Genomic DNA, 12330 nt, shown 5'->3' on the forward strand with positions numbered 1-12330 from the left:
CCTAAGACTGTTCCTCGACGAGTTCGTTCACATCTCTCTCATCCACCTCCAGATCCGTGGATTTTTCCAGAGAAACAATCTCCTCTACCACTGACACTTCGGGTTCTAATCCTTCGAAGGCCCTTTCAGCTACAGCTTCATGCAGAGGTTAAGCAACGTTGTTGCAACACCCAGCCAGGCCTGATGAATAATTCCTAGGCATATCACGATGTTAACTCTTTCGCATCGAAGTCGCCCTAAACGCCCGAGCATTCAGACATCGGCTGGACGCCCAAAACGCCTGAATAATTTCCTACCCAGTGCTTTCCCCCATCACGTTACTGCATTACTCAATTCTTTCAGGTGTTGTCAAATCACATGTCAATCATTCTTTTGAAGCTACTAAAAGTAGCTTCCTTGTTTCCTTTGTTCCTTCCTTTCCTTTGTTTACTGTCAGTGTTTAGCTTTTGATGCCCGAAGTTGCAATCCCGTCCCAAGGGGGAACTTCACACAGTGTCAAAGCGTCGAAGAAAGAAGTTCTCGCTTTACTTAAGTAAGGCTATTGTTAGCGCTGTAGTATTCAACTTGCCATGGGGGAAGGAAAAGCATTCCAGGAGAAATTCTTAGATACGGGCGTTTTCGATGTTTGGGGAATTGAGATTTTACCCTCTCTCGATGCGAAAGAGTTGGTCCTTCCAGAACTCGTATCTCAAATCTTGCTCTCATCTCAAAGCAAAATATCATTCGCTCGGCGGCTCGTATCTCAAAACACTCGTATATTAGGGCACTGGTATATCGAAGTACCACTTTATAGAACTGTTCTCTTTTTTTCCCCGCTTTGTACATGGCAACACTGACAATCTAGGAAAATGAATGGGCTCATTGGTTTGCGAAACAAACTAGAAACCTTCAATTTAATATTCTAATGACACTGTGTAAGGTATTTCTCCCGCTTTCCAAGCGTCCTTCGTGGTGTAGTGGTTCTGCACACTGGGCCGGTATTCCAGAGGTCCGTGGTTCGATTCCCGGAGAACGCGGTTGCATATTTTTCATCTTTTCTGCTTCCAATTAACCTAATGACTATACAAGTGGCGCCCGTACTAAAAAGGGTTGTGGATGATGATTCTCCACACCCAGGATTTGACGACTAGGTCCCCAAAAAACCCTAGTCGTCCTTTAAAAAGGGGAGTATGTAAGGTATTTCTCCCGCTTTCCAAGCGTCCTTCGTGGTGTAGTGGTTCTGCACACTGGGCCGGTATTCCAGAGGTCCGTGGTTCGATTCCCGGCGAAGGCGGTTGCATATTTTTCATCTTTTCTGCTACCAATTAACCTAATGACTCTACAACTGCCTAAGTCATTCTTCAAGAAACAAATTTGGAGTGAAACAATTTTTAAGCGGAATGAATTATACAGAAATCCTCTTACTGCGTCTTTGACTAAATTATTCTTCTTTTCTATTCCTCAGAGACTGAATACTCAATATGTTTTCTGCAATTTTGAAATTAGTAAATTTCTAACTGGCCATGGTAACTTCAACTCTGCTGAGATCAAGAGAGTGCAAAACGTCGGACATTTGTTTTTCTACTGTTCAAAGTTTACAAAAGGAAGAAAACTCATTTCTCTTTGTAGTCGTATAGCACAAGGGTGCCAGGCGCTGGAGCCTAACCCAAATCAAATGAAATTCGAAGTTTATAAGTGGATTTCCGAAAATAACTGGTCTAATAGCTTTATGCATTTTTATAAGCTATACATATAAAAAAATAAGCTAAAAATTCGAAGCAAAAAAATTTTTTTTAATCCGTCTTGCGCTATAGCTGCAGGATTGAAGTAGAGCCGCTGATGAGTTCCGAATTGGAGTTACAATAAAAGGAGATTAATTTTTATTTGTGTAATTTTGTATATTTTCCCTTTCGCATTTTATTTTTACTTCCTTGTACGAAGTAAAAAGGAAGGATTGTAATCGCGAAAAGTTTCAGGCAGCATATTTCAACGAAAATATCCATTTTGACCGCTATCGAATGCAATTGAACGATGTTTTTGCGTGATATCTGTACGTAAGGACAGACTAAAAGACTCGTTTCTTCCAAAAAAATTATAAAACTGCTTTAAAAGGAATTCTGAAGAGAATTTTTCGTGGCGTCTGTACGAACGTATGTACGTACGTATGTCGCATAACTCAAAAACGAGTAGCCTCAGAACGTTGAAATTCTGTATATAGGACTGCTATAACATGTAGATGTGCACTTCGTATTTTGGTTGCAATCGGCCGCACCAATCGTATATAAATATATTTCTATATATATCCACTCCGTTACCCGGCTCAGTGATCTCAGTTTCTTTACTCTTATATGTTTGTAAATTGTACATTTTTTGCTTTAAAAATGATTGAATTATGTTGTTTTTATCTTCCGGTTAAGGGTTTTATGCCTTTAGTAAATCTGTATGCAATATTTTTAGAATTATCAAGAATTTTAAAGTTGTTTAAGTGCCGCTAAGCCTAATTAGATGGTGGCCATCGCTCTTGTTTACATTTCCAATAGCTGAGTAGCGGATTTGTTGCCAATCTCGAGAAACTTAGCTTCGCAACAACAAAGATAACGCCTTCATTTATTATTTAAATCATGCTTAATCTTTTCTGGAATTTTTTCGAGGAAATAAGCGTTTAAGATTTACTTCTTAATTTTTAATATAGATATTTTGAGTTTTTATGTATTTTTGCCTTCTCGCGAAGTGAGAACTGAATTAATTGAATGAGAAATACTCAATTGTCTGTGAAAAACTGTTTCTTTTTCGTTTTGTTTACTTAATTTCTTTTATAGATCGTTTTAGATTTATTATAGTATTTGAATAGAACATGTGCTAACGATTAGATAATTCTTTAAATGATATAAATTTTGTGCATTCTGAGTTATAATATGAACGAAATATAATACTGTTAAGTGAATCTAGAGCCAGAGTTACGCTATGATAAACACATACTAGAGTGAATTTTAAAGAATGCATTTATTCTATTGTGGTTTATACGCTGTCGGCGAAGTAGGTTTAATTCAATCTAATAAGTTTAAATGAAATGCAAGAAAAGATGCGTATAATTTAATATTCCGTAGAAGAAAGTCATGTGGTGTACACATCAGATTTTTTTATATTGTTCTACTATGAATTATTTCTTTAATTGGATTAGTTTTGATATTGTGTTAAACCTCTTATACACGGTTGAAATTTCGTGGAAAATTCCAGAACTTAGATGTGTTTCTGTTGATAAAATAAATTCTATTAGCCTATCATCGGACCTGTATGCATTCAATTTATTACAAACCCGTAGGCACGCAACAATACATAAAATTGTAACCGCTAATTTATTTTGTGTAGCTAAGATTACGTTAGGTCTTACGATTAACTAGGCTCGTCATATCAAATCTGAAAATGCTATTTCGTCGTTGTTAGCCATGTGTTGTTCGATTTATGGTGTCATAGAAGTGTTTTCTATGAAACTGGTGTAACAGCTTTAAATATTTTTATTAAGAATCTTATAATTTAAAATAAGTAATTTAAATAGATGAACATTAAGGTTAATGGCAATGTTTGAAATGCAGGCTCGAGAACCACGTGTGGCTCTCGCACGGAGAATGTATTTGTTTTATTTTTTAAATGCTAGAATACGTTTTCTCATCTTGTTTGTATGTCGCCACTTTTTGAGTGTTAAATAAAAGTTATTGCTGTGTTCCATCAATGGATTTTGCTTCAAATTGCGAAAGAAGTATCACACTGGTAATCAAATTAAATCCTTTTGTATAATGCCGTTGTGAACCTTACCCTGTTGTGAATTTTGGTGACGAACGCTCAAACAAGGCGTATATTAATACGATCTTGTAAAATAAATATCTTGCTGACAGTAAATAAAGCGCTACTGAGTAATTAAATGGTGAGGTGTCCATTTAATAGTTCAGAATAAGGTAACTGTAGTGAGTACTCTTTAAAAAGACTAAAATATTAACAAATGTCGATTTTAAATATCGCATCTCTATAATTATCACTTCCATCAAAGACCAAAATCATCTAAAAAACTTAGGTGGTTGTCTTAGAGAGGATTCATTTTTATTTCCTTGTACGAAGTGAAAAGGAAGTATTGTAATCGCGAAAAGCTTCAAGCAGCATATTTCAACGAAAATATCCACTTTGACCGCTTTCGAATGCAATTTAACGATGTTTTTGCGTGATATCTGTACGTAAGGACAGAATAAAAGACTCTTCTCCTCCAAAAAAACTAAAAAACTGCTTTAAAATGAATTCTGAAGAGAATTTTTCGTGGCGTCTGTACGAACGTATGTACGTACGTGCGTGCGTACCTACGTATCTCGCATAACTCAAAAACGAGTAGCCTCAGAACGCTGAAATTTTGTATATTCGACTACTATAACATGTGGATGTGCACCTCGTATTTTGGTTTCAATCGGCCTCGCCAAACGTATATAAATATATTTATAAATATATCCACTCTGTCACCCGGCTCAGTGATCTCAGTTTCTTTACTCTTATATGTTTGTAAATTGTACATTTTTTGCTTTAAAAATGATTGAATTATGTTGTTTTTATCTTCCGGTTAAGGGTTTTATGCCTTTAGTAAATCTGTATGCAATATTTTTAGAATTATCAAGAATTTTAAAGTTGTTTAAGTGCCGCTAAGCCTAATTAGATGGTGGCCATCGCTCTTGTTTACATTTCCAATAGCTGAGTAGCGGATTTGTTGCCAATCTCGAGAAACTTAGCTTCGCAACAACAAAGATAACGCCTTCATTTATTATTTAAATCATGCTTAATCTTTTCTGGAATTTTTTCGAGGAAATAAGCGTTTAAGATTTACTTCGTAATTTTTAATACAGATATTTTGAGTTTTTATGTATTTTTGCCTTGTCGCTAAGTGACAACGGAATTAATTGAATGATAAATACTCAATCGTCTGTGAAAAACTGTCTCTTTTTTGTTTTGTTTGCTTAATTTCTTTTGTACATAGTTCTAGCTTTATTATAGTATTTGAATAGAACATGTGGCAACGACTGGATAATTCTTTAAATGATATAAATTTTGTGCATTCTGAGTTATAATATGAACGAAATATAATACTGTTAACTAAACCTAGCGTCAGAGTGTCGCTGTCGTAAACAAAGTGAATTTTAAAGAATGCATTTATTCTATTGTGGTTTATACGTTGTCGGCGAAATAGGTTTAATTCAATCTAATAAGTTTAAATGAAAGGCAAGAAAAAAGGCGTATAATTTAGTATTCCGTACAAGGAAGTCATGTGGTGTACACATCAGATTTTTTTGTTTAAAGTACGGCTTCCAGGTTAGGCCAGAATCAGATTACCATTATTTTCTGCAATGGGATTAAGGTTTAATGGTGTCATATCTTCTGATCAAAATGTTAATTCCCCTATTGTAGGTGAACTGAATTACTCTTGCGCTGCCACTCTTCTATTTGCTTGAAATGTCCTGTTTGACATGTTGTGCTTTTAAATATATTTTGCATTGTAATTTGGAATTTTAAGGATATGTGGAAAATTTTTCTAAATACTTGAGATATAAATGAATGAATCTTGAATATTTTTTTTTCTTCACCAGGACAGCCCCTCTATTTTCTGGTGCCAGCATGGAAGTTAAATGCGAGAATCCATATTTCAAAGATATATTTATATCAGGACACTGTCAAGAATGCTTATGAGCCATTTTCAGGAAAGTTCGTCTGCAAAAAGCAACAGGCGATAACAGGTCAAATTTGTTTTTATTATCATCTGCCTTATTCAAAAGAATAAAAAAATATTAATATGCAGGGTGTCCACAATTAAAGAACCCTATTTCAAAACTGTCTACAGGCGAAAGTACTCGTCGGAAAGTCATTAAATTTTATGGCGAACTTAATGAACGGATAGAAATGTCTTTCAGAAAGAAAAAAAAAAAAAAAGTAAAATATCTGAAAGGTTTCAGATTTTAAATTACGTCCAAAGGGGCGTTTTTTTAACATTTTGTGTGTTACCTTTATTTATTAAATGTCATGTTCTTCGTATTTAAACCATAAAATTCAGTTCAAGAGCAATATCGCAAAATAATTATAAAATGAGCATATCTTTAGAACTTCCGATACACAATCTCACGCGCTGGAGGTAAAAATGCTATTTCTATACAACGTTGCCATTGCTCGTTTTTAAATCCTGGAGTTTGTTAATCAAAAATTCGTTAAAGTTTTGACAAAATACGAAATCGATAATAAAACAATTTCCAAATTTAAAATTTGGGCTTCCAGATGCCGTATTCGCAAGAGGATTCAGAATTGGATGGCTGTAGGTACCGTTGTTTTATCACAATGCGAGAAACATATATACATTTATGCAGATTCTTCATAATTTAATTTCTTTCAATATAACACAGGGCGATAATATTCGGTGGTAACATTTTGAAAAGTGAAACAACGCTTGTACTGAATCAATGCAAAATGCCGAAACGAAATTAATAGTCCTTCTGGGTAAATTTCCAATTAATTAAAATATTTTTATTTAAATCTTATAAGTCAAGCAAATTATCGGTCAGTCAATTTACAATCCTTTGCAGAAATATGCAGATCCAAATGACTTTGACATGGGTTAGTAAAAGCAGAAAGGTATGTGCCTACCCTGAATTCGTCGTTTTGGTGAAAATTTTCTAAATTTTTTTTATTCATTCATTTTTTAGGCCATACATTTAGGTTTCCAAAAATGCTTTATTTTTGTTTTTACGATAACTATAAGCAAAGTTATAGTATAAAAAATAAACAAAAAGTGAATTTTTGGATGCCGGAAGTTGGCATTTAAATGGTCGTATAAATGTAAACAATAAGTTTTATCAGGGTTTGTATTCCTCTTGATTTGCTTTGGAAACATGAATGGTTGTCCTGAGTCGGAACAGGGAGCTTACTCAAGCTATGTTCAAGATTTTGTGAAGTAGACAATACAAGCAGGAAGGGTGTACGAAAACCTTTATTTTCAATCTTTACAGGAATTTCCGAAACTTCGGAATACAGAGACCAACCACTTGTGGTCTGAACGTAAGAATATAAAAACTACTAACTAAAACTAACTTTGAATTAGTATACAAGTGCCTAGCATTAAGATTGGCCGTTATTTAACAAAGGTCCGTATGCAGTACGCCGAGCTGCTAAAACTACGATACGTTTGCAATTATCAAGAGGACTAAACCTCTGGCCTTGAAGGCAACCAGCAACAGAGCGAAAACTCGTAAAACTACTATGGCAAGCGGCCTGCTTCCAATAACTCTTCCCTCTATCTTGCTTGGCAAAAAGCCACAACTTAAGTACTTGGCGTTAGCAAGACAATTTGCATAAATAAGTTAAAGCGTTTAATTCTGGCCGGAAGTAGAAAATAAGAAGTGATAGTAAAGATTTAAAATAAAATAAACGTTAGTAAAACTTAGGATCCTTACAGTTTAAGCAACTATTTTCTAATTATTAAACAGTATAAAAGCTGTAAAAGCACCACATCTTTCACTGTGTGACACTTTGCTGATAAAATGCCTACATGGGAAGACTCAAAACAATAATGAGTGTTTTACTAAACTTTTGAGGACTATTTTACCTAAAGAAACTTTTGCCCAACTGAAAACATTGCTTTTAGGTGCACACATTGCCGTATTATTATTTAATTCAAGCTATTTTGGACTTTTACCTATTTTCAGGTATATAGAAATAGAAATTAATCCCATTATGCTTGAAAGCTACATGGGAATAAACAAACAGCGAATTCAGAAATCGAAACGCCAATCTCTACAAGCAACAAAGTTATCCAGAAAAAGGCTAAAAGAAAGTCAAAATTAGTTAAGAATGAAGTAAAAGAGGGCCCTAACATACAAATATGGCGAGTTTTAAAGGTCTAAAGTGGCTACAAAATTTTTTGTGCTGTATTAAAATCTTTTAATGCTTTTTCTGAGAAATTGTGTTTTTCGTTACTTTTGATTGCGATTACGTTAATTTCTCAAAATATATTTAGAATATTGAAATGAAATTTTGCCAAAATGTTTTATTCATCTTTAGCTGTGTTCTGCAGCAAAATCTGACCTCCTTGTATTTATTTATTGATTTTATTGACAGTATTTTGAAGAAAAGAGGATTTTTTTTTTTTTTTTTTTTAATTTTGAGTTTTTGAACCAAGTTTTGAATATTTCAAAAAATTTTATAAATACAGCAATTCTTTTGCTACAGAACACAGGTACGTATGTTATTTATATACTGTGTAAAGATTAAAGCATATTCATTAGGATCTGTTATAGGAGATCTGGCGTAAAGGAAAATGTTCACTAAAATTTTACTAAATATTGCTTATATTTAAAAAATTAATGAAACGTTCTATAAAATCCCATTTAAATTCATAGTTTTATATCCCATCTTACTCAAAAACATGTGTGTTTAATTGAAATTTTATGTATTTAAAAAAAAAGTGCTTCGAATGTAGGCACATACCTTAAACAGAAGACATTTCAGTTACAATTATTAATAAATTTTCAGAAAATAACATACAGTTATTGAGATGGAATTTAAAAAATCTGATGTGTACACCACATGATTTCCTTGTATTGGAATATTAAATTATACGCATTTTTTCTTGCATTTCATTTAAACTCATTTGATTGAATTAAATCTACTTCGCCGACAGCGCATAAACCACAATAGAATAAATGCATTCTTTAAAATTCCTTCTCGTATTTGTTTACCATATCGACACTCTGGCGCTAGATTCACTTAACAGTATTAATAATTACATAACAGTTAACTTATATAATAATTATATAACGGAAACTAAGTTAACTGTTATATAATCCAATAATTATATAACAGTTAACTTATATATTTCTTTCATATTCTAACTCATAATGCACAAAATTTATATCATTTAAAGAATAAAATTATCTAATCGTTGCCACATGTTCTATTCAAATACTATAATAAAGCTAGAAGGATGTATAAAAAAAAATTAAGCAAACAAAACAAAAAAGAAACAGTTTTTCACAGACATTTGAGTATTTCGCATTGAATTAATTCAGTTCTCACTTCGCGAGAAGGCAGAAATACATAAAAACTCAAAATATCTATATTAAAAATTACGAAGTAAATCTCAAACACTTATTTCCTCGAAAAAATTCTAGACAGGATTAAGCATGATTTAATTGGCAATAATAAATGAAGGCGTTATCTTTGTTGTTGCGAAGCTAAGTTTCTCTAGATTGGCAACGAATCCACTAGTCTCCTCTTTCAAATGTAAACAATCAGTGGCCGCCATTAAAAACAGGCTTAGCGGCAATTAAACAACTTTAAAATTGCTGATTATTTTAAAAATATTGCACACAGATTTACTAAAGGCATAAAATCCTTAACCGAAAGATAAAAACAACATAATTCAATCATTTTTAAAGCAAAAAATGTACAATTTACAAACATATCAAGAGTCAAGAAACTGGGATCACTGAGCCGGGTAAATGAGTGGATATATATATAAATATATTTATATACGTTTGGTGAGGCCGATTGCAACCAAAATACGAGGTGCACATCTACATGCTATAGCAGCCCTATATACAAAATTTCAACGTTCTGAGGCTACTCGTTTTTGAGTTATGCGAGATACATACGTACGTACATGCGTTCGTACAGACGCCACGAAAAATTCTCTTCAGAATTAATTTTAAAGCAGTTTTATAATTTTTTTGGAGGAAAACAGTCTTTTATTCTGTCCTTACGTACAGATATCACGCAAAAACATCGTTCAGTTGCATTCGATAGCGGTCAAAATGGATATTTTCGTTGAAATATGCTGGCTGAAACTTTTCGCGATTACAATACTTCCTTTTTACTTCGTACAAGGAAGTAAAAATTATGAAATTGTTGAATTATTTAGTAAATATGCAAATTATCTCTGTTCTTTTTCTTAGGTATTGATGTTTGTTTTGAAGGCGAGTTGAAGTACGTGGCTACACAGTGCACAACTTTAATAAGCGATTTTGAAATCAATATTAAAGTAGAAGAACTAAGGAGCAACTCTCCACAGGTTCCAGAGAAAGTGATGTGCGAGAATAAAGAAGCTCTGATATACCTGCTGCTGCAGAAGAATTCCAACAGTGACGTAAAAGTAACAATAGGATGCGCGAGTATCAGAAAAAAATGAAAGCAATTCCACATTTCACTCTGTATTCTATACTCCATCTGATAAGAAAGGTATACATTGTATACTGTATACTACACTGACTACCAATAAGTATTTGGACACCTATGCAAATGACGATATCTGCGGTCCTAAGGTACGTCACGGACTCCGCCGGTATATATCGTGTAGGAAACAGCATCGGCTTTAGTCGCATGCAAGATGTCTCGCAGTTCGGAGCTCTCTGATTTCGAGAAAGGTATAATTATCGGGTATCACAAATATGGCCGATCCTTAAGGGACATATCTAGCGATCTGAAGTACCCAAAATCGACATTGGCCTATGTGATTAAGAAGTGGAAGGTGAGCGGTGATTGTCGGAATGTGCCCCGAGTCGGCAGACCAACGAAACTGGGAGATAGAGGCCGACGAGTGCTGTCCAGAGAAACTCCGAAGAACCGCACCCAACCGATGGTCCTCATCCGCGAGGAGTTTTAGCAGGCATCCGGGAGTATTGTTTCAATGAATACCATCCGTAAGGAAGCACATCTGCTTGGTTTTCATGGTCGTGCTGCTGCCCGTAAGCCTTTGATCACAAAGTCCAACCGCGCTGCTCGGTTAATGTGGTGCAAAGCACATCGAAATTGGACCGTAGATCAGTGGAAACGGGTTCTCTGGAGTGACGAATCAAGGTTCACCCTTTACCGTTCGGATGGCAGGGTCTGGGTCTGGCGTCTACCTGGAGAACGTCTCCTGCCAGAATGCATTGTGCCAACAGTCAAGTTCGGAGGAGGTGGAATTATGGTCTGGGGGTGTTTCTCCTGGTGTGGACTGGGTCCCTTGGTCCCCATTCATGGTAAGCTCAACTGCGATGCCTACTGCACTATTTTGGATGACAATGTGCTTCTTACGTTGTGCCAGTTTTACGGGTTGGACCCCTGTTACTTTCAGGACGACAATGCCAGTTGTCATGTTTCGACGTTAACCAAGGCTTGGTATGGTGCCAATGGAGTTCATCGAATGGATTGGCCTGCCCAGAGTCCAGACCTGAACCCTATCGAGAACCTCTGGGACGAGTTGCATCGCCGAATTCAGGGGTGCACTACCCGTGCAAAATCTGTGAAGGAACTTCTATGTCTTCTCCAAGCCGAGTGGAAAAAAATACCACTGGCTGTCATACAAAGACTTGTGGAAAGTATGTCCCGGAGGGTCCACGCTGTAATTTCCTCTCGTGGAGGCTCTACCAACTCTTGATTTTGAATAAAGTTAGTTTTTCTTTTCTATCACAGGTGTCCAAATACTTATTGGTAGTCAGTGTATACAGTATGACATCAGATATGGAATTTAAAGAAGTTAATTATAATTAACCGAAATTTCTAATTAATTGAAAACAGTTAATTGAAATCTAATTACCTGAAAATAATTAACTGAAATACTAATGAGTTAAATAGATTGTAAATACACAGCTTCGTGTTATTTTAATTCTTATTTGACTGAATATTTTTTCTTCGTGTGGTTTCTTAGTAAACTGAAAACTCAGTAAACTTTTATGCTTTGTTTGTGGGTTTATTATTCGCATAGTATAATTTTATATATTCCAGATTTAAAGCAAATTACCTTTTGTTTCGACATAACGATTGTCGCTATGCCAATGTATTGCAGTTGCGAATATTAACCACATAGTTTTTTATTATCATTCTGGATAGTTTTACCAAAATTTCGTACCAGGAAATAACTTCCGAAATTAAAGCCTTATTTGTAGATTTCTCCAATTTTCCTGTTGGAAATGCCATAAGTAATGATATATGAGAAAATGCAATACAACTTTTGAGAATGTCTGTTACAGACATTCCTGAATTGTAGGATTTTTAACCCCCACTGGATTTTGCTTATCGCATCTCTACACAATATATTTCAAACAATATTTTGCGATTTTGACGAACAAGTCTAGTATCGAGGCGTTTCATATCATGAAGTTTCATGTCTGTATTTCTGTTTTAAGCTTTTGTCTTAATTTTTTAACTTAATCTTTGTCTTAATCTTTTAACTTAACTCTTAACTTGTCTTAATCTTTTTTTTTTTTTTAACTGTATTTTTGTTTGTCTGTGATGGGTATGCTGCGTTAACATTCCTAGCACAACTCCTTGGTGTTAGGATTTTTCTTTTTACCTTCA

Source organism: Stegodyphus dumicola, chromosome 4 (genome assembly GCF_044657685.1).
Source record: "Stegodyphus dumicola isolate Sdum_Otavi_A_Nest chromosome 4, ASM4465768v1".
NCBI lineage: Eukaryota > Metazoa > Arthropoda > Arachnida > Araneae > Eresidae > Stegodyphus > Stegodyphus dumicola.